Raw genomic sequence first — 24,227 nt, forward strand, 5'->3', positions numbered from 1 at the left:
AACATTTGATGCAAAGATGGGCACAATAAAGGACAGAAATGGCATGGACTTAACAGAAGCACAAGATATTAAGAAGAGATGGCAAGACTACACAGAAGAACCATACAAAAAGATTTTCATGACCCATATAATCACGATGGTGTGACCACTCACCTAGAGTCAGATACCCTGGAACGTGAAGTAGGCCTTAGGAAGCATCACTATGGACAAAGCTAGTGAAAGTGATGGAATTCCAGCTGAGCTATTTCAAATCTAAAAGATGATGCTGTGAAAGTGCTGCACTCAATATGCCAGCAAATTTGGAAAACAGCAGTGGCCAAAGGACTGGAAAAGTTCTGTTTTCAGTCCAATCCCAAGGAAAGGCAATGCCAAAGAATGATCAAACTACCACACAATTGCTCTCATCTCACATGCTAGCAAAGTAATGCTCAAAATCCTCCAAGCCAGGCTTCAGCAATACATGAACTGTGAACTTCCAGATGAAAAGGCAGAGGAACTACAGATCAAATTGCCAACATCCGCTGGATCATCAAAAAAGCTAGAGAGTTCCAGAAAAACATCTACTTCTGCTTTATTGACTATGCCAAAGCCTCTGCCTGTGTGGACCACAACAAACTGTGGGAAATTCTTAAAGAGATGGGAATACCAGACCACCTGACCTACCTCCTGAGAAATCTGTATGCAGGTCAAGAAGCAACAGTGAGAACTGGTCATGGAACAGACTGGTTCCAAATTGGGAAAGGAGTAGGTCAAGGCTGTATACTGTCACTCTGCTTGTTTAACTTATATGCAGAGTACATCATGAGAAATGCTGTGCTGGATGAAGTATAAGCTGGAATCAAAATTGCCAGAAGAAATATCAATAACCTCAGATATGCAGATGACACCACCCTAATGGCAGAAAGCAAAGAACTAAACAGCCTCTTGAAAGTGAAAGAGGAGAATGAAAAAGTTGGCTTAAAACTCAACTTTCAGAAAACTAAGATCATGGCATCTGGTCCCATCACTTCATGGCAAATAGATGGGGAAACAATGGAAATAGTGAGAGACTTATTTTTTTGGGGGGGGGGGCTCCAAAATCACTACAGATGATGATTGCAGCCATGAAATTAAAAGTCACTTGTTCCTTGAAAGAAAGCTATGACCAATCTAGACAGCATATTAAAAAGCAGAGACATTACTTTGCCAACAAAGGTTCATCTAGTCAAAGCTATGGCTTTTCCAGTAGTCATGTATGGATGTGAGAGTTGGACTCCAAAGAAAGCTGAGTGCCAAAGAACTGATGCTTTTGAACTGTGGTGTTAGAGAAGACTCTTAAGAATTTCTTGAACTGCAAGGAGATCCAACCAGTCCAACCTAAAGGAAATCAGTCCTGAATATTGATTGGAAGGTCTGATGCTGAAGCTAAAACTCCAATATTTTGGCCAACTGATACAAAGAACTGACTCATTGGAAAAGACCTTGATGCTGGGAAAGACTGATGGCAGGAGGAGACGAGTGCAACAGAGGATGAGATGGTTGGATGGCATCACCTACTTGATGGACATGAGTTTGGGTAAGCGCTGGGAGTTGGTGATGGGCAGGGAAGCCTGACGTGCTGCATTCCATGGGGTCGTGAAGAGTCGGACACGACTGAGTGACTGAACTGAACTGAGGAAAACCCACCATAATTGAAAACAGCCTGTGGGTAATTGGGAATGGCCAGGAAAAAATGCAGCCAGGATCCCTGGGTTCTCAGCAAAGTCACTCTGAGATCACACATCTGTAGAGACAAAAACAGGCCCTTTCTGTGAGGTGTGGGAGGGTTTGCTGAGATAATGCAGGGAAGCGGCACAGCTGATGGCCTGGAACAGAGTAAAGGCTTAAAGGATGATGGCTGCTGAGGTTGCCATGGTATTTGTTGCCCTTGGGAGCATCACTAACTAACTGTGGACCTGACCCAAGTCTCCTCTTCTCTGAACTGGGTGCAGTGACAGGACTGCCTCCAGAACGGCTGTGAGCAATAAGTGAGCCTGACAGCTCTGAGACGTGACTGTTCCTGGCACATAATAAGTGTTCAGTACAGGTCAGCAATGGGTGCTGACATTATTGCGCCTCCCAGTTGGATCAGTGGTAAAGAACCTGCCTGCCAACACCAGAGATGCAGGAGACCCTGGCTCGGGAAGATCCCCTGGAGGAGAGCATGGCAACCCACTCCAATATTCCTGCCTGGAGAATCCCCAAGGACAGAGGAGCCTGATAAGCTATAGTCTATGGGGTCACAAAGAGACACGACCAAAGCTACTTGCATGAATTTACCCTGCCTTTGTTAATGATATTACCCTTGAGGAGCAAATGGTCCAGGGTAGTGACAGTCCCTGAAGGCTGCAACCTGCTGGAAAAATGTGGGACACCCAGATGGTCACGATTGACCAGGCAGCATTTCAGACCTCTGGACTTGAGGCTGCAGAGGGTGTTTGAAGACTGAGAACAGGGCCAGTGAACTGGGCATTCATAGCATCAAGGACTGTGTCCATGCTCTAGAAAAAGGACAGCTTCTTTCCTTACTACCTACCCTCTACATGAGGTGTTTATCCCCATACAAGGGAGGACACTGAGGCCCAAAGGACACATGGGCTAGAAACTCACTCCTGGTGACCCCAAGGCAGGGCTCTGGGCGCTCTTCCAGGCTGACTAAGGGTTGTATCCGCCCCAGTGAGTATCGAAGACCCTTTCACTTAGCTCCGTAGGACTCCACCAAACTGGTCGATACTGCAAAGCTGTACAACCACCTAAATAACGTGTTCAACAGTGCAGCCCTTCATTCCAGCAGTCTGATGGAACAGCTATCAGAGCCTGCAAGAAGGAGGAGCCACCTGAGGGAGGGCACGGTAAAGGGGCGCTTGGCCCGAGCTCCTGGCGGAGCAGAACAGCTGAACCTCTTCAGGCTGCCCGACCAAGAACTATTCAGAAATAAACCATTCAGCCAGTGGAGTGTTCTAAGCGTGACCTTGAATTTCCTGGAATAAAATGAAATCGCTTATGAAATGTGTTGGCATCCATAAAAAAAAGAAGGAAAATTTAATGTAATAACAAGCATGTAAGTAATAATGTTTAAAATAAAAATAAGGCAATAAAAAGGTATTTACTGAAATTGCTTTTAACTTCTGGGTCTGGCCCAGGTAAAGAAGTGCTTTTTATAGATGTCAGCATTCTGTTTATCTGGGGAAGGACCTGACAAGCTCAGAATATACACATTATGAGATTATGGACAATGGGTCCGTGCTTCCCTGGTAGCTCAGAGGTGAAGAATCTGCCTGCCAATGCAGGAGGCGTGGGTTCGATCCCTGGGCCAGGAAGATCCCCTGGAGAAGAAAATGGCAATCCACTCCAATATTCTTGCCTGGGAAATCCCATGGACAGAGGAGCCGGGCGGGCTGCAGTCCTGGGGTTGCAAAGAGTCAGACGCAACTTACCAACTAAACAACAATGGGCCCACGGGGACTTTCACATTTTGCCTCAGTCTCCAGATGACACATCAACTAACAGTCTAGTGCCTGTTTTTCCAAAATATGTGCAGAGAAACCAGCCGTGGCAATCAGAAGACCAAAGATGCCTGAGGTACATGAATCCAGGCATGTGGGATTTCTGTCTTGCCATCTCTCTTCAACAACAGCAAGCAGGTGTCAGAAGAACCAGGCAAGCAGAAACGAAGAGCCCAGAGCACAGAGCTGGCAAACACTTCTCAGCAGCAGAGAAAGTGACTGCTTATCAGATCAAGCTGCTCAGCCTGCTCATTTGAATGAATGGTAACTAACACGGAGGCCACCTAACTGCCAGCCCCCCGAGAGGGTAAATCCAACAGGTGCGGAAATGAAAGGCACCCCCCTCCCCTTGCTGATCCAGATCCCGAAGACCTGGGCTGGTGCATGTGTCACCAGGCAGAGCTCAGGGTTTCCGGGAGTAGCTGCGAGCGGCAGCCCCAGGCTTCCCCCGTCTGAACAGGGCAGACCCACTGGATCCGAACCACTGGGTGCTCCAACCTGCAGGTCCTTCCAGCCGCCCCCGCTTCTGCCGCTGGGCTCTCCTGCACACGGGGCCTCACCTACCACGCCTTCCACGGATCTGCCACACTGGATCTCCCTAAACCTAGCGTGGGCGCCCTCCCTGGGGCTCCTGCAGCACCCTGGGTGTCCTGCCAACCTACAGGGTGACCGTCCGGTTTCTTCTCTCTGTTGCCCTTGAATTGCATCTTGTCAGGACGCATCGCTTCCTTCTGTCACTATAGCACTTAACTTTAAAGATTAGTTTTCATATTAAAAATGAAGACTTTTCCTGAAAACTGAAAGCCTGACATCCACAAGTCCCACGTCAAGGCGACCCGAACTCCAGCTGAGCAGCTGCGATCCCATCCACGGAGGAATTCAGGCGCTGGGGGCTACGGTCTCCACCTCTCCACCTCCACAACCTTCCTGTATCACCAGCCGAGCAGTTAGAGTTCATCACCAGTTGGGGTTGGAGTATTTGGTGATAAGAACCGTGATTTTGCTCTAGAACTGTAACACATCCAAAATAAGTGCATAATATATGTTTAAGCAATGAAGAAATTCATTAACTAGAAACAGTAAAATGTTAGGGTTGTTGTAAGGAGTAAAATAATATACGGGGAAATGTGTGCGACCAACCACACCTTGAGCTTGACACATAATTGATGGTGGGAGAGCACAGTTCAGCTGAGGAGGGCGTTTCTGAGTATAGAGCTATAATAATAACAAACGTCCCCAAGGAGGAAGAGCTCGCGTGGACCTTTCCAATTTTAACAATTCAGTAACATCTTCAAGAATGGTCCTTATTTTTGATCTTATAAATGACCAAAATATATGACTCTTAGAATAGTTCCAATAATCTAAATAATTTTTTTCTGAGAAAAAGTCGCTTAATTTTCTTTTTTCCCCTCACATTTCAAAGCCATTTGATTTATTATCTGACATGCAGAGCATGCAACAGGAAAACGTTTTCATCTAGTAAAACTATACATACACTAGGTCATGAAGCCACAACCAACTCATACATTTTTCCAATATGTAATAAGCTGAGATATTTTTTTAAGAAATTACCATTAAACTGGCAGGCTTACAATTTATAAAATCAGCACTGAAATGATGCCAACACTACACGTATGGCCTCTTATATTTTAATGGTGGAACACAATCATAAATGGCTAAGAATAATGTCAGTTCCATATGCGAAGAGAATAAAAAATTAATTAGAAATTTAGGGTGCTGCTATTTCCACTCACGGCAGCAACCTCTAGCTGCTGGCTATTCTGTATCTTTGCCTTCAATTTCACTCTATCCTGAAAATTGTTCTTCTTATACAGTAGAATTTGCAGCCCCTTTTGTGGCCTAGAGAGCTCAGGAAAGTATGCAGTAATAAAAATATACATATTGTTGTTGGCTGGGAAGTGGGAATGATTTCCCTTTTCAAGTCAAGAAATATTTTCTACTAAAAACTCTACAAGCTTTAAAATGTCCTGTTGCCAAATACAATACCTTCAATTCCTTCAAAGTTCAAAACCATTAGGGGCCACTCACTGTCAGGCTCCTACAATTGTTTTTAACAGAACTTAAACTAGGATAGGTTTTTCTTGAAAATAATTCTTTTTATTTCTCTGAGTTGTAAATGCTATCATTTTTGCCTTAGGAAGACACAGTGTTCTCAAAATGTTCAATCAACAAGCATACTGTAACTGGGTACTCTTCCCCAACTTTACTAATGTTTTCCAATCCTAAAAGACAAATAAGACAATTGTAGCATCAGGGTCTAAGGGGACCCCAAACATCCATACAGTCTATTCTAAGAGAATTGTGCATAACAGTATCTACAACACAGCTGTTTAAATTTTTACTTTAGAAGTCTGGACAGATTCCAAAACCCCTCTCTGTAACATGTGCAGAGTTCTCCATTATAAGTGGCCTCCATTCTTTTAGAACTTCCTCATTTTAGAACCATCTGAGCAGACAGAGGGGAAGAGTTGGCCGAATAACATTTAATCTTCAGGTAGACAAGCTTCTCTGGTGTAAAACTGCTGAGGTTGGCTGTACTCCTTTTAAAAACCCAGCTCTTAAAACTTCAATTTAAAAGGCACATATTCTGTGATGTGTGGACTACATGATAACCCAATACTGTTTAAACATCTTACTTCTAAATGTAAACAGTTGAGACAGATAAAATACGATGAATGAACTCACTGCTCAGCCAGTAAATCATGAAAGGAAATTGTGTTCGTACTGCTTGACTGTTCTTTTTCTTCAGCCAGAAGGTCATTTTAGAAAGGTTATGAACATTTAAGAATCAGCTGCCATGAGACAAACACCTCTCACTGTTAAGCTGTTCCTGCTCTCTTATCACATGAGCAGCTGTCTCTTTATTCAGGGCATACATTTATTCAACCTGTTGTCAACAGACAGAGCATGCTGGCCTTTTCCAGATCTTTAAATGCTTAACTTTAAATACTGATTTATCAGATTTAAGAGAACTTGGCTATTTTCCTTAAAGATCCTTCAGTCTTTTGTTTCTGCTGTGTTAATTTTTGAATGGCCGAACCGGTTGCAGAGGACTGGGTTAAGGTTGGGTTTGGATGTTTAAATAGGTGGAAAAGGAGAACCAAAGTCTCTTCAGGAGTGTTAGCAGAACTCCACACTCAAGATGTCAAATGTCCCCAAATACCCTGGATTCACATATTAGAGCTACAACTAGTAAATTAAATTAACATACTTAGCACAGCATGTAATTATTACATGTATGCACAAATACATTCCATGTAAGTAAAACTTCATGATCATCTGAGGTTAAAAACAAATTTTCTGTTCTTTTAAAAAGCCTCTTAAATGTTAGCAATGTTCTTTATTCAAGTCATCTGGGTAGGAAAGGCACTTTACACTACAATTTCAAGTGCATAAAAAGTCTTCCTATGTGTTTACCTTCAAATTCAAAACTCAGTCTGGACTCAGAGCCTAAAGACACTCCCATCAAAGAAACAAATAAACTCCATGAATGTCCCAGAAAATGCTAACACAACATCCTAGAGTCAGCACTTAGTATGGAAAAAATTCCAAAGTACATAAAGACACCTGGCCTCCATAACAAAGTAGACTTCATGAGACACTTCCAAGGGTTACAAAGAAACAAACATAGAGCTATGATAAAGCACCATGTATTCATGCCAAGGGAGTATTTTCAAAATGAAACTGCATTTCCATGTTTTGTATTATTGCCAGAACTTGATAAATATTATGTGAAGAAAAACTCTTTTCAAGTACTGACATCTCTGTGAATGATAACTATCAAAAACTGTCTTCCAGGGTAAGACTCTGTTCTCACCCCCTCTAGTTATATATCTTTAAATTAGATGATAAAGTGCTTGAAATAAGACATGTTTTTAAACTACATAAAAGCATGGCAAAGACGCCTAAGGTGAAGCTGTACAACAGAAAACATAGGGAGTAAATCCTGAACTAATACAAAATAATCTTCCCCTTTGCATATAAGTATCTGATCATGAAATAACAAGACATCAAAATAAATTCTTCTGTTTGCCTAAGTCATGTTTAACAATAACTGTTTCCTGTTTGTATAAAGAAATCGTCTTCTATTGTAAACAGTAAAGGAAAACTGTCACTGGAGTAAAAACCTCCCATTCATAGTTTGAGTTAAACTATTTCAATTAAAGAAATACCGAACAATGCCTAATGATCTTGATTGTCTGCAAACTGAGTCCTTTTTTTCAATGGAAAAAAAAAAAAAGTGAAATGGATTTCCTACAATGGTAACTGTAGGTGTGACGCATAGTTCGCTACCGACGAAACATCGCTGCAGCTGGGTGCTTGCAAACTTCCTCCTCAAGAGGGAACGCGCTACATCTCTATGCCATCGAATGGCAGGAGATCCCTGACCAAGGCTGCGAGAGCGGCCCTGTGCATCACCGTGCCGGCACCTCCTCCCTCCCCAGCTCGGACACGGCCGGCCGGCCTGCAGACCGCTTCCCGCCTGGAGGGCTGCAGCGCCCGGTCCAGGCCCGGCGAACACACACTTGCACGCACACACACCTTCGCCGGCGCGCAGCATTCCGTCGACCAGATCCCTGCACCTAGGGTCAGCGTGCTCGGTCCGGTCGCCCACGCGGGCCGGGGGGCGTTCCCCCAGCTCGGGCATCTCCGTGCCCACCGCCGTCAGCTCTCCCAGAGGGGTTGCCTCCGCCAACCCTGTCCTCCCGTCCCCTGCCCTGAGCGCGGGCAGCCCAGGTTGGCGCCCCTGCCTCCACCCGCGGCCGCCTCCTCTCAGCGTGCGTTTCGCGCGGATCTGCCGGGGCGAGGGCTGGGACCGCCGCGTGGCGTGGCCGGGTGGGCTGCGGGCACCTACCTTCTCCGGCGACTTGAGGCTGCCCCGCAGGTCCCGACGGCGATCGGAGGCTCAGGGGCGCGCGGCACGCGGCGCAGAGCTGGGCCGGGGTCCGCTCCTCACGCGCGCGCCCTGCACTGCCTAGCGCTGCGGCCCCGCGCTCCCCGGTAGCCCGGCAACCGCCACCGCCTCCCGGCCCCGCCCACCAGGGGCCCCGCCCACCAGGATTCCCGCCCACGTCCCCTCCGGCCCTCAGGCTCCAGGCGGCGCCACCGCTAGCCCAGTCCACGCCTGAGCCCCGCCCACCCTTGGCCAGCCTACCTCGAAGCCCCGCCCACTCCCGACCCCGCCCACAGCAGAGCCACTGCACCCCCCTGGCTCCGGGCTGTCCCCACCGGCCTCGAGCACCTTAGGCCGCAGCTGAGCCGCCGGTGGCCCCCGGGCCTGGGCGGGGCGGAGAGTGCTCATCCGGATAGCCTAGAGCGGGGCTGTCACTGCCTGCGGCTAGAGTGGCACCCTCACGTCCACCTGGACCTGCTTCCAGGCTTCATGCCTCTGCGCTGCCCCTCACCTTCTACCCTGCGCCCGCCTCTGCACCAAGAAAGGCGCGGGAAGCCACGTGACACGAGTGCAGTGGGTCCAGATCACCAGGACCTGGCCCACCGGGCTCCTCCCCACTCACAGAGGCTTTTCCCAGCGGGTCCACGGGACGCTGGCTTCTAGAGGGCCCAGTGCACCCATAGACCCAGCGCGGTCTGGTCCAAGCCCCCGGGGATCCAGGCCTACACATGCACCTCATGAACAGATGGTGTCCAAACTTCACTTGGCACACTTAAGAAGCAGGGCTAACGGTGCCCACTCTGCACCTTTGGTGGAAGGAGTAAAAATATCCTTCCAAGTACAGAAAAAGTTAGTTTTTCTGCAGTAGAATGGTATAGAAATGTAAGCAATTATCATCATCTGGCCAGTGAGTAAGTGGACAAACTTCTCTCCAGCCCAAGATGCCACGCACGCGTTGAGTTGGTGCAAAGGAGTGCCCTGCTCCCTGTGTTGGCTTTGATTTCCTGGCAAAACTTCACGTTCCTTTGGATGGAACCAAATCCTATGTTTCCCTTCTATACTCCAAGGCCCATAGTAGCCTTCAATAAGTGTTTGTAGATTGAATGCGTTCCTACAGTTAGTTACTATACACAAGACCCCACACTGAGAATGCCCAGTTCAGTACTAGGTAGTTGTGAAAAATACTTTAAAAATATCCTTCCAAGTGTCAGCCTCAAGGTTGTCATGGCCGGAATAGAAACTGCAATAATAACTTACTTTTAGTCATTTACAAATTATATACCCTATCCTATTTGAGGACTTTCCAGGTGGCACTATTGGTAAAGAACCTGACTGCCAATACAGGAGACATAAGTGATGCCAGTTTGATCCCTGGGTCAGGAAAATTCTCTGGAAAAGGGAGTGACAATCTATTCCAGTATTCTTGCCTAGAGAATCCCATGGATGGAGAATTCTCCCAGGCTACAGTCCATGGGGTCACAAAGAGCTGGACATGACTGAAGCGGCTTAGCATGCACGCACACATTATGCCTGAAACTCAAGGCAAGCCTGCATTTCCCAAACCTACCTGTCAGCTGTGATCTGGGACCACAACACTCCCTGAACTTCACCCACAAGCTCCCTCTTCGATGGAAGTCACCTTTTTGTCTAACTGGACTCCACCTCCCCGAGGGTACCTCTTATTTTCTTAGTAGCCCAGAGCCTAGCACACAGGGGATCCTCCGTCAACCATCCTTAAGCTGACTTATTGCTGCTTCTCTGTAAGGTCTCACACATTCACCCTTTTCCCTTTTTCTCTCTTTACCCCATCACCTCAACCCATAGTGCAGGCCCTCCGCACCTTTCACCTGAACGCCCTGCCTTTTCAAACCTCCCTCCCCACTACCCTGTCCAGTCCATCTGTCTTCCTCCTGCCTTACATCGTGGTCACTGACCAGTGAAAAGATTTCCAAGGATTCTTCACTATGAAGAATGGCTTCTCCATCCCTTAAATTATCAGTCAGGGATTTCCATGTTTGGGCTCCACCCACATCTTCAGCCTTATCTTTCCTCCCTCTGCACCGACCACTTCACATTCCGGCCAAACTGGTCTGCATGCCTTGCCTCCAGTGTGCCCTGAACTTGCCCTCCCTCTGCTCCCCAAGCCTTCTCTTCACGCTCACCTCTTTCCCTCACCTGACTCCTTCGCACGCCAGAAGCCACAGCTCTCACGAGTCTCCCTAAGGTCTGAGGCCTTCTTAAGACAAGAACAGCACTTGCCACATTCTCCCTCAGTAGAGGGAGAATGCCCTGTTCCTGTGAGTTAGCTTTCTTCCTCAAAGAGTTAAAAGGAGTTCTTTTTCAAGAAGCGGCATATTTTACTCAAACATGCACCTTTGATAGTATCGAACATTCACATGAATGTTCAGTGTTTTCTGAGAGGACTATAATCTGCCAGCCCAGGAACTCCTTTGTTTTCTTCTGGCCTCCCTTTCTGCTCGAGACAGTAGCACATTACTTCGTTCAGTCGTTTTGCACCATCTCACGTGTGTGGCTGGGTTTCCCCTGAGCCCGCTAACTCTCCATGGACAGGTCTGAGGCACACACACAGCCGCTGGCATTGCACATTCTGGCCTTGGATGCTAAGCTGCCGCTCACTAGCTGTATGCCCTTGAAAAAGTCACTTGACCTTCCCAAACTTCTGCTTCAACTGTGAAAGGCGTGGTTCCATTGGTCGTTGTTCAGGAAGATAAGGGATGCAAAGAGCTCGGCCCAGTGCCTGGCACACAGTCAGTGCTCAATAAATGGCAGCCTTTTGTCAGGAACACAATGCCAAGCATCGGAGATCTGTGATAACCCAAATGGCGCTTGACAGTGAGGAGTACTGAACGGCTGCACTGTGGCTATTAAGTGCATTTTACTCTTTTTGTTTTAACTTTTTGGCATGTGGGGTCTTAGTTCCTCGACCAGGGATGGAACCCACACCCCCTCAGTGGAAGTGTGGAATCTTAACCACGGGACTGCCAGGGAAGTCCCACATGCATGTGTTCTTAGTCGCTCAATCCGACTCTTTGGGACCCTGTGAACAGTAGCCTGCCAGGATCCTCTCTTCACGGGAGTCTCCAGGCAAGAATACTGGAGTGGGTAGTCAATCCCTTCTCCAGGGAATCTTCCCAATCCGGGGAATGAAACTGTGTCTCCAGCATTGGCAGAAAGATTCTTTACTGCTGAGCCATCTGGGAAGCCCAGGGAAGTCCCACACTGATTATTATTAATGAATTGAAATTTTACTGACAAAGCCAAATTCTTTTTTTTTTGGGGGGGGGGGGCTACTGGGGATTGAGGGATCTTAGTTCCCTGGGGCCAGGGATCAAACCCTGGTCCATGGCAGTGAAAGTCCAGAGTCTTAACCACTAGACCACCAAGCAATTCCCCAAAAGAGCCAAATTCTTATGAGGATTTTGGTAGAGGTGTAGTTTTAAAGATTATGTTAAGAGTCGGCTTTCTGAAGCTAGTTTTAGCAATAGCTAGGCTGATCTGAAGTGCATTTGTTTAGAATATGTTCCTAAAAAAGTTGAACCAATGAAGTTAACAAACCTCTTGGGAAAATAGTTTCCGTGATAAGCTAGCTCACTGGAATAAAAGTTAATGGAAAACTGCTAGACTTTCAAGTAATTTCCAGCATAAAACACTGTTTCATGGGGGAAAGGAACAGAATGCAAGTCACATGAGAATCGTGAATTCTGTCTGTTCCTTCACAGTGCCTGGCACATAGTAGGTACTCATTAAAAATTTGTTGAATGAATGAATAAATAGGGGTAAAAATCTCAAAGAGTTATAAAGTTTGCCAAATATAGTTAGGAAAATAGTGGGGAATATAACCAAGACCCAGATATTTAAGTAATTCCCAGCACCCATTACTGACCATTGATGTCAGACCATCTGTGTAGGGCAGGGGCCTGACAGGGAGCAACTTGTCCAAGGTCACACACCAAGTTAATAACAAAGCAGGATCCAAAATCCAGGCTTCCTGAATCCTAATATAATCATCACCATACCAAGAATGCATAAATTAATACATGTGGCTTAGGGCTTCCCTGGTGGCTCAGATGGTAAAGAATCTGCCTGCAATGCAGGAGAGCCAGGTTTGATTCCTGGGTAGGTAAGATCCTCTGGAGAAGGGAATGACAACCCATTCCAGTGTTCTTGCCTGGGAAATCCCATGGACAGAGGAGCCTGGTGGGCTACAGTCCATAGGGTTGCAAAGAGTTGGACATGATTGAGCGACTAACACAGGCCAAAGCGGGTATTTATTCAGTTGATATAACGTCAAACTCATGACATCTATAGAGCAAAATTGCTGTAAGTTGCAGCAGGTGCACTGATCCTGGTGAGTTTATGATACCACGTTGGTCAAAACCTTCTTCTGTGTTTATTGAGAGAAGAAACTAGCCATGATGCTTCTTTTCTGCTTCCTAAGAAACACAGGTGACTGACTCCTCTGCACATGGCGGGATGAAGGAGCGGGCTTACTGGGCAGCAGTCCCCAAGGCCAGGCTGTAGGACTGTCTAAGTCCTGGGTGCCACTGACAGGACGGAGAAAGCTGTACTTGGAACGCTTCTCAGAGAGGGAGCCGGTTGTGTTGGAAGAATCAGTCTGATCAAGTCGCTCAACACCTCCATGTTATCTCCCTCTGCCTCCTCATCAAAGGGCAGAGTTAAGTCACAATGGATGATGCTGAAGTACTTTGCAGCAAGGATGTGAGAGATGGTCAGGCTGGAGTGGTGATTTCAGCCAGTGAGTGGACCTGAGGGAGCATGGCCACCAGGGAGCCTCCTCACACCCCCTTTCATAGCCCATTCCTCTAAGCAGTGCTGACAACATGTTAAAGAATCACTCCTTAATGGTGCACTGGTTTCTGAAAGCTTCCAGGGTGTCCTGAACGGGCCCTGCTATCACAGAGAGTCTGACCAACCACACCAATGATGGATGCATGAGTGTGATCCAGTCCTGAAGCAAGAAAGAATGACTTAGATCCCCAGGTCCTTTATAGTTGAAGATTCTAGGCCAATGATGGAAAACTCGATCAAAAAATTCTAATAACTCATAAAATATACCAAATGAAATTTTTTACAAAGCCTATTCCCCTCCCTAAAATTTTGGCTGCAATGTGTGCTAACAGTCAAGTTCAGCTCCATGCAATTCTTATAACAGAATTAACTACCCAGCCCTAAAACAAAAGAACCTGAATTGAAATCAGACTCCAGTGGTGCACTTAATTAGTCCTGTGAGCTTGCACTTGATATTTAATCCCTCTGAGACTCACTTTTCTCTTTTGTATAATTGCAGCAACAAAATTAATTGCTGGAAATTTAAATGAGATGGTGTCCTAAAAATACTGTCAGAGTGCCTGACACACAAGTACTCCATAGATATGAGTGAATTAATAACTAGTGCATTAATAAATGCTAGTGAATGTTACTAAGTAATAATCTGTAAAGCTTTATATGAAATCTTTATGAGGGTGATAACACATGAGAGATAGCTATTTGGCCTTGAGATCAGTGTATATGTGAAAAATTTATAGTCAATAAATAAATTTATTCACAAGAGATATATTCTTTTTTTTTTTTTCAAGAAAAAATCCCAGGAGTTAGTGAAAACTTGCTCAAGAATTCTTAATGTAGTCAAATGTAAATGAAATATATATCATGTACAAGCCCATATTGAATCTGTAAACTGAAATCTCACAAAATCCCACTGGGACTCTCCAGGGAGGAATAACAACCTTTAGTTAACTATTACATCAAACTTTTCACTTTTCACATCCTCCAAGAAAGTATCAATTCCTTGGAAACACAAAAAGAGTGTGCATATAATGTCAAAATATGTGTGTAATATATATATGCACACCTGTATCTACACATGCACAAGTATATATAATTCTACATTGCATAGATGTATTAAATTTTTGTGAAAATTACTTTAAATGTTCTGGTAAATTATGTGTGGCAGTAATTGTGTTCAGACTGCTCAGAAACACAGAAGCAACAGCAATTGTTGGGAAATCAGAGGACTGGTCCAGTTGACTGACAGATTTCTCATGGAAACAAAAACTACACAGCAGAAGGAAGTGGTTATCTTGATCTTTCAAACTAACCCTGTTCTCCCGTCAGCAGTGCATTTGTTTTAGCAGGTGTTGGAAAATATCCATGGTGAACTGGGAAGGACACAGGACCAAGACTTGGAAAACTGGCCACGTAACTTAATTAAGAAAGTCAAGTGACTTTTCCGCAGTTCTAGTTTCCTCATCTGTACAATAGCTATAAAAATTCCACCCTGCTTATTTCAGGAGGACGATCTGGTCCACTCCCTCATTCCCCACATGAGAACACTGGGGAGTGAAGTGAATCCCTTAAGGTCACATAGCTGATCAGTGAGAGAATCAGGACTAGAAATAAGTCTTTTGAAGTCTTGGAGTTTCTGCAGTAACAAAGCTGCCACTGAAGCGTCAGATAGGAAAGGGCTTTGAAGAATGTAATGTAAGGGTTTTCTTCAGTAGAAATCGTATGTATTTAAATCACAGTCAAGATCAACATAAAGCAATCAGTTCAGAGATGACTTTTAAGACTGTACCTGTATATTTAGCAATAGGCATCCTTTTTAAAAAATCAAATACAATCTGCATCTTTTCTCAACCAAGACACAAAATGTAAACAATTCCCTGAATTAATTCAGACCCTGAAGTGGATTTTCAATGACTTGACTTGCCCAAGCAAGCTCTCTGCAAAGCCTAAATTAATCAGATAATTGCCAATCCTCCCTTTTGTTTTCTGTTGAAAAAGTGTGTGTTTGTTAGAATGAGCCTAGTAGCAGAATAATAGTCATTAAAAAAAATTTTTAAGTCCCAAATCTGAACTAAATTACTGAATTCTTAAGCACACTATTTCTTTAGGCATCTTCTCCAGTCATTAATTTAAAAGTTTAACTTTCTTTATCCTAATGTGAACATTATTGCTGTGGTTGTGATGTAAAGAGGACTTTTTCAGCAAACGAATGAAAAAAAAATCAACCTAAGCTGACCATTCAGGATTTTGTGAACATGCTTTGTCACATTGTCAGTAAAGCAAAAATTTAAATGCCTCTCTTGGTATGACTAAAAACAGGAGTTAAATCTTTTAAATTCTTACTGATACATCTTAAAAATAAAGCCAGTTTGGTATGGTTTTAAATAATCTCCACTTAACAGCTATCAGTTTTAAAATTAAGTAAACAATGCTAATTATGCTCCTTCAAATATCAAGAGGAAAATTTAGAAAGTAATTTAATTAATTGGCTCTGAAAAATTAATTACACATGAAATGAGGCTCATTAGGCCCTTCCGGTCTCATCAGAATTTCTGACTAAAAAACAACTGATCTCATCACTTATTCTTGCTTTGTGGTCTGGCTGGCATTAAATAGACTACCGTGATGATACGTACTCTACCCAAGTAAAACTAAGACCAAAACGTTAAAATGAGCTAATATGAACATGGTGCTCTTACATTTCCACTGTGCATGCGTGATCATTGAATTGACAAATTAACTTGCAAATTCAGCACAGCCATATACTTCTTTGCCATACTGAGCGTAAACTAAAGGGAAAATGGGACTAAAAATCGTGTAACATCGTAACTGTTGATCACCCAGTTTTCATAAACAGTTGGCAAATTTTAACTCACAACAGCTGTCACTGCATTAAAAGTACATGTTAGTTTAGGAATATTAACCTCCGGGATGTGTCTGCACTTGAGGTTTGTGCAAAGGTTCCAGGAGATCACCAGAGGATTTTTTTAAACCAAACTCAGCACAACCTAACCCTCCCTGTCTGACAATTCTTCAGTTTTACCCAGAAAAGGGCTTTAATCGTACTTGAATGGCTCTCCAGTGCTTCCTTGGAAGGGACATATGCTGCATAAGGAAATGTATTTCTTAGGTCGGCATCTTGGAGGTGAGAGAGTAAATGAAGAAACAGTATTACCAGAGATGCAGTGCTCTTTTCTATGAGAAAACAGGAACGCATTGGCATCCATGGAGTCCCTCCGCCTGTTTACTAAGTAAAGCAACTTGTAAATACTTAGAGCAATTACAGCCTGCAGACCTCGGGCTCTGCAGCGGCGGGGGAGATGGCTCAAGTTAGCTCCCTCCCCTTCGGTCCTGTTGGAACAACTCATTTCCAAGTAAAATCTGCGCGGCAGATTGCAAACCCTTTGTACAAACTACCAAACCGACCCCGGAGTATCGGATTTCCTTTCATCCACACACACACAGAGTACTCAAGGACAGAAATGCTCATGGCCCCCTAGACTAAAACCCTCTTTTCTGAGAACATGCAGGAAAAGTGCACCGAAAGCCACAACAAACAGAAATCGCTGTACCTTTAACGTGCTGAAGTCTTTCCAAGGACTCACCACCCTTTTCGGCAACTGAGTTTCTCCTTGGCAGCCCTTCTGCGCCCAATGCTTGTACCTTCCGAAAAATGTATGTCGGCACAAGCCCAGACGAAACCTCCAACCAGGGAAAAGAAAATGAAGCCTGCAGATCAAAGGCAGACGAGCAGGGAGATGAAATGCCCGTAATCTGATCGGTGATCAGTTGCCGCACATCAAAGGCAGGCCAAGTTGCTCTGTGTGCGTGTGTGTGTGTGTGTGTATGTGTGTGTGTGCGCGCGCGCGCAGGGCTCTCGGAACGCTCCTTTCAAGCAGGTAGCCGCCCCCGCGCCTCCCCGCCCTCGGATTCTTTTGTTTGACCCGGATCCCGCCGTTCTCCTCTTCCCTGGCACCCAGGAGGCCCCTGCGGTAGCCCCCGGCCCGGGCTGAGAGTCTGGGCCCGCGGCGCTCGGGCCCCCGCGCTGCGCCCGGGCTGCGCGCTGGGAGCCTCGCCTGGTGCCAGCCGGCCGCGCCGGAGCCCTTTCATCTCGCGGAGCCGCGGGTCCCATGACCTCACCGCTGCCTGGCAGGACGGCCGCCCGCGGGGAGCGCGCCCGGGGGCAGGGCGGCCGCCTCCGATCGCGCCGCGCGCCCGCGGCCCCAGCGGCAACGCCTGGCCGCTGCTGCGGGGCCACCCGGTGGGGAGCGGACCCCCGAGCTGTCCTGGCTGCCAGAGACACAGGCTTTATCTGCCCCTTTCTCGGAGGAACCGCGGTGCGTCCCGCAGAGCCGGCGTCCAGTCTCCAGGATGGTTCCGAGGAGCAGTGGGGACCCCGAGGGAGAGAGTGACCTCTCTCTTCAAAGGCTGTTCCGGCCTTTCCTGTGACCAGTCCTTACGGATTTTGAGTAACCTGTCTTTTCCTTGAAACTTAAATTTTTAGACGTTGCTAATTAATCACCGGCGCTTTAATCAAAGTCATTAACGAGCAGATAACTAAGTTACCCAGTATTTTGCTATCTCTCACCCTCTCACTTAAGTCGCTGGGCCCGACACAGTCTTGATCTTAGTTTAGGATTCAAAAATTAGATTTTAAAACTACGTATACTTCTTAGATAGGTGTAATTCATTAACACCTATTGAGTATTTAAAATTCACAAAAGAGGGACTTCCTGGTGGTCCAGTAGTTTCCAGGGCAGGGCACCTGGTTTGATCCCTAATGGGGGAACTAGATCCCACATAACTACGGCCTGGCCCAGTCAATTAAATAAAATAAATAAATTTTAAAAAATAAAATTCACTAAAATAAAGAAGGCTGTGTTCCTTGCCTTTTAGGGCCATTTCTCCTAAACCCATAGTTTGGACTCCTAACTCACTAAAAGTCATCACATTTAGTCTATTTATTCATCTTTTAACCTGAAACTTATTACATATTATTTAGAATTGTCTGACTATCCTTCCTGAACAACATCAGATTCAATAAAATAGGTTTATTTTTAGTATTTATCAAAATAGAAAATAATTTCAAAATTTCATCTTACAATCCAGGATACAGTGCATTTCTGAATTCCAGGCCACTCTTCTATGGCCTGAAGGAAATTTTTCTGTTTTCTAATGGCGACTTGCCAACCCTTAGAAGTCAGTTAAAAATATTTTTGTAAAACTTAGAAAACAATAGAATTTAATTTATATACGTTATATACTCCTCTTCCTAATTAGTTTCATCTAATTGTTTCCTCATGTGATTTTTGAAAATGTAGTTTATGGTGTGTTTATTTCCAGATGTCTGAGATTCTCAAGCAAATTTTGATAGCAAAATTTTTGGTTTCCACAGTTGAGTTCAGTGTTTAACATTTAAGTAATCATTTCCCCCAGCATTTCTTGTATAATTTTCCTCCCCCACAGGTCATTTCTCGAAGATGCTTAGAGCTCAGATAGTATATGATCAAGGTATGATTTCCTATGACTTCTCAAAAGTAACCAGGAAAACTCCTGTGATACTTGGACTCCACATAACATTACAAAGAATACCAAAAAAGACAAAATATTTCTCAGTGGCCATGTATTCATTTCTTCTTTGAGTTAACCCAGCCTTGCCCCTAGTGTGAAATCCATATTCCACCAAGCAGCACTCAGAAGTTATGTTTCCTGATACACCAACATATTAAGTTATAAGCCCTAGATGTGAAGGAGACGTGGGTTCATTCAGGAAGATCCCCCTGAGGAGGAAATGGCAACCCACTCCAGTATTCTTGCCTGGGAAATTCCATGGACAGAGGAGCCTGGAGGGCTACAGTCCATGGGGTTGCAGAGAGTCGGACACGACTGAGCAACTGACCATACATAGACAGACACAGATGCTCTGTGAGGCTCTTCAGATAAGCATGTAAAATCCTAATGTATTGATAGAGTTCAACACCAGTGGAAATTAGGTGAGGGGCCGAGTCAGGATTCTGACACTTCCACTGCATCCTGGCAGGATGCATTTGAAAGCAGGGACTTAAGTGAAAACCACTCAAGTGATCCTCCATTTACACGAACCTCACCAAGGAAGATCTGTAGTTCAGAGTACGTCTAGAAATGTGATGATGATGACGGAATGGTGCGTGCACACCCAGTCGTGTCTAACTCTTTGCAACTCCATGGACTGTAACCCACCAGGCTCCTCTGTCCATGGGATTCTCCAGGCAGGAATACTGGAGTGGGTTGCCATGCCTTCCTCCAGGGCATCTTCCCGACTCAGGGACCAGGTCTCCCACATTTCGGGTGGATTATTTACGTCTGAGTCACCAGGGAAGCCTAGCAATGTGATATCATCTCCAAAGGAGGAGTTTATTCACCCAGTGGCTGAGAATTATTTTGAGTTGTGTCTCTTGTGGCCGAGAGTCCCCCACATGTGAGATGACAGGAAGCGAGGTTAGGACCACCTATGTCACTCGGAGCAGAGTGTGGCTGAAGGCCACCTGGAACGATGCTTGACCTCCTGACCCAGCCCACAAAGGGTGTGCCCACGGAGGCTCCTGCAGTGTGGAGACGTGGCCACACCGTGGTTGCCTCTGCAGGGCTCCATGAAGGGAGCCCCTGCACAGCTTTCCTCTCTCCCTCTGGGAATCTTAGATTTGAGAAATTAAGTCATATGCTAAGACATTAAGAAATATGTCAGCCGCCACTCTGTTATGATCCGGTTGAACAATACTGAGTTGAAGCCTTTTATTTCTGATCCCTAGAGCCACGCCCTGCATAGACGGCATATCTCGTTCTCCTCCCCACGTCCTGTCTCCACCACCTGGTTGTGTCGTGGGTCTGGACCAATATTGACACATTATTATTATTATGTAAGATGTATTTATTTGTTGACTGTGGTGGGTCTTCATTGCTGCTTTCCCTAGTTGCGGCGAGCGGGGGCTACTCTATGTTGCCATGCGTGGGTTTTCTCACTGCAGCGGCTTCTCTGGTTGCAGAGCGCAGGCTCTGGGAGTGCGGACTTCAGTAGTGGCAGCGCATGGCCTCAGCAGTTGTGGCACACGGGCTTAGCCGCTCTGTGGCACATGGGATCTTCCCGGAGCAGGGATTGAACCAGCGTCCCCCACATTGCAAGGCAGATTCTCAACCACTGGGCCACCAGGGAAGACCTGATACATTTTATTAGCTGAAATCCCTACTTCACACTAAAGGTCACTCATTGTGTTGTACAGTTCTTACAGATTTTAACAAAGGCATAGTATCCTGTTTCAGTCGGAATAGTTTCACTGCCGTTACAGGATTGTACAAAGAAGTTGTATAGCTTTTGACAAATACAATGTCCTATCTCATACATAGAATTCTGATTGAGAGTCCATTGAACCTTTAGATCACACTGGGAAAAGCTGACATCTTAACGGTGGATCTATCCATTCAAGGACTTAGAATATCTCTCCATTCGTTTAGATCTTTGAATTCTTTGATCAGAGTTTTGTACTTTTCCTTGTATGTATAATACATTTGAAAAGTTTTATACCTAAATATTTTAGTTTTGGGGGGTAGGTTGTTAAGATAAATGACACTGTGTTTATAATTTCAAGTTTCAATTGTTCAGTGGTTGTATATAGGAGCCCAATTGACTTTTGTGTATTATATCCTACAACCTTGCTCTTATCACTTACTTGTACCAGGAATTTTTCCACCATTTATTTGAGTCAGTTCTTTGGGATTGCCTATAAATAATCATGACATCTGTAAACAGAAAAAAATTTAATTTCTTCCTTCTCAGTCTGTTGACTAAGAAATTGTAAATGTGTATTGCAAGCTCTAGGTGCATATGTGCATACTGAGTCACTTAAGTCATGTCCGACTCTTTGTGACCCCATGGGCTGTAGCCCTCAAGGCTTTTCTATCCATGGGCTTCTCCAGGCACGAACACTGGAGTGGGTAGCCATTTCCTCCTCCAGTGGATCTCCCCAACCCAGGTATCAAACCCACGGTCTCCTGCATTGGCAGGCAGATTCTTTATCACTAGTGCCACCTGGAAACTTTCCTTTTCTCTGAAGAATTTTTTGATGATTTTTTGCTTTTCCTTTCAACATTTTAAATATTTCACCCCACTCTCTTTTTGCTTTCATAGTTTCTTATCAAGAATCTGATGCAATTTTTATCCTTGTTTCTTGATAAGGAAAGTGTTTTTGCTTTGATTTTTGTTTTTAGATGTCTTTCAAGAGTTTGTCTTTTGTTTTCTGTGGTTTAAATAGGATATGCCTATGCGTATGTTTTTTTGTGTTTATCCTGACTGGTAGATTCTGAATTTCCTGGATCTATGGTTTGGTGTTTTTCATTAATTTTGGACAATTTTCAGTGGTTATTATTTATTTAAAATATTTCTCCTGTTCCTTTCTTTCTTTCTTCTGCTGACATTCTCATCACTAGTGTGTTATGCCTTTTGTAATTATCCCACAAGATTTTCTTCATTTTTTTCTTTGCATTTTCACTTGGAAGTTTCTACTGATACTTCTTCAAGTTCATTGATTGTTTCCTTCACTGTGTCCTGCGTATTGATGAGCCTACTGAAGCCATTCTTCATTTTGGTTACAAAGTTTTTGATTTCTAGCATTTCTTTTTTATTTTCTGTTTTATTTTTAAATTTACTTTTAAGATATATATTTGTTTGGCTTGCATGGGGTCTTAGTTGCAGCAAATGGGATCTTCACTGCATCATGTAGAACCTTTTGTTGCAATGCATGGACTCTCTAGTTCTGGTGTGCAGGCTTGAGTAGTTGTGGCACATGGGCTTAGTTGCTCTGCAGCATGTGGAATCCTAGTTCCGCAACCAGGGATTGAACCACATCCCCTGCATTGCAAGATGGATTCTTAACCACTGAACCACCAGGAAAGTCCCTTTCTCTTTTAGAGTTTCCATCTCTCTGCTTACATCTGTTCTTGTCTCCTTTTTCCATCAGAGCCCTTAATATCTTAATCACGTGTTAAATCACTTCAGTCGTGTCCAACTCTTTGCTACCCAATGGACTATAGCCCACCAGGCTCCTCTGTCCATGGCATTCTCTAGGCAAGAATACTGGAGTGGGTTGCTGTGCCCTTCTCCAGGGGTCTTCCCAATCCATTGATCAAACCCATGTCTCTTACATCTGCTGCATTGGCAGGTGAGATCATTACCAGTAGCACCACCTGGGAAGCCCATATTAATCACAGTTAGTTTAAATTTCCTATGTGATAATTCTAAAACCGGGATCATGTCTGAGTCTAGTTCTGAAGCTTGCTTTGTCTCTTGAGATTGTGCATTATCTTGCGTTTTGACAGCCCTTATGATCTTTTGTTGAAAGCTGGACATGATACATGAGAAAATTAGTTTGCTAATGGAATGTTGAGAACATACAGAAAGATTCAGTAAGGAATGTCTTCAGAATAATACCACAGAGAGAGAGAGAGATTTTCACTTCATCAGGAAGTACAATTTTAGATAAAGAAAAGTAGAAGACTGCTTTAAGAAATGCTAATCTAAAGTCAAAATATTTAATGAAATTGAAAAAGCACCTAGCATAATGTTGGTGGCATAAAACACACAGAATAATGATGATTGCTGTATAAAATCAGGAAAAGATAAAATCTATTTTTAAAAAGAAGTGTAATAGAGTAGTTATGCAAAATAAAGCTGAATTGCAAGGTAAAGTGGTAGAGTAAATGGATAACCACTCGTGCTTACACACTTTTTCTTGCCTTCCTGCATTACTAGGGCTTCCGTTAGGGTGCTGAATTGGAGCGGGGAGGGAAGACATACTTGCCTTGGTCCTAGTATCAAGGAGAAACCATCCATCTTTCAGCAATAAGTTCAACGGCAGCTGTCAGGGTTTTTGTCCTGGCTTTTGTTTCTCATCAGGTTGAGGAAAACCTCCTCTATCCCTAATTTTCTAATATATTTCTTTTTAATCATAAATTGATGGCTACTTTTGTGACACATTTTTATGTGCATCTATTGATATGACTGCATGCTTTTTCTTCAGTTTATATGGTGAATTACACTGATTGATTTTTAAACATTGGGTGAGGTCAGTCTTCCATTTGTAGGACTTGGTTGTGCTGTCTGAGCTTCTTAATATTTTGCTGGATTCAGATTTTTTTATTTTTTTGCATTTGTGTTCATGAAAGATAGTGTTTGCTCATTTTCTTTCTTTTGTAATGTCTTTGGTAATGCCAGCCTCATAAAATGGGTTGGGAGATATTTCATCCTCTTCCATTTTCTATGAAAGTTTGTGTAAAATTGGTATTCTTTATTCCCTAGATATAAAGTGAAAGTCCCTCAGCCATGTCCAACTCTTTGCAACCCCATGGACAATACAGTCCATGGACTTCTCCAGGCCAGAACACTCGAGTGGGTAGCTGTTCCCTTCTCCAGGGGATCTTCCCAACCAAGGGATCGAACCCAGATCTCCCACATTGCAGGCAGATTCTTGACCAGCTGAGCCACAAGGGAAGCCCAAGAATACTGGAGTGGGTAGCCTATCCCTTCTCCGGTGGATCTTCCCAACACAGGAATCGAACCGGGGTCTTTTGCATTGCAGGCGGATTCTTTACCACCTGAGCCACCAGGGAAGCCCAAATATAAACTTACCTTCTAATAAAGCATACACTACGCAGTTGTTATTTTTAATTTGTGAAAAATGACTACATTGTGGATCTTTCCTAACTTTATTTAAGATCATAGCCTATAGGTTGTATGAGCCTCAGAATTTAGTCTCTATTTTCCACCTTCATAGATAATTGTGTGCATTCTTAGTTGCCAAGTTGTGTCTGACTCCTTGCGACCCCATGGTCTGTAGCCTGCCAGACTCTCTCCATGGGATTTTTCAGGCAAGAATACTGGCATGGGTTGCCATTTCCTTTTCCAGGGGGTCTTCCCCACCCAGGGATCGAAC

The 24,227-nt window shown here is 44.5% G+C and overlaps 1 protein-coding gene across 3 annotated transcripts in view; it reads right to left on the reverse strand.

Moving 5' to 3' along the window:
• Positions 1 to 17,411, reverse strand: part of TNFRSF19 (TNF receptor superfamily member 19) — a 91,275-nt gene extending 73,864 nt beyond the window's left edge. Inside the window, exon 1 of one of the 3 annotated variants that reach the window (XM_065902169.1) lies at positions 16,839 to 17,411. The gene's annotated coding sequence lies outside the window, so the exon portion shown is untranslated. Of the gene's footprint in view, positions 1 to 4,275; positions 4,324 to 8,400; positions 8,552 to 16,838 lie in introns of those variants that run through there. The other 2 variants (XM_065902170.1, XM_065902171.1) reach the window with 2 other exon arrangements.
• Positions 17,412 to 24,227: the final 6,816 nt, after the last annotated feature.

This window comes from Muntiacus reevesi, chromosome 11, assembly GCF_963930625.1.
Source record: "Muntiacus reevesi chromosome 11, mMunRee1.1, whole genome shotgun sequence".
In the NCBI taxonomy this organism is placed as follows: Eukaryota; Metazoa; Chordata; class Mammalia; order Artiodactyla; family Cervidae; genus Muntiacus; species Muntiacus reevesi.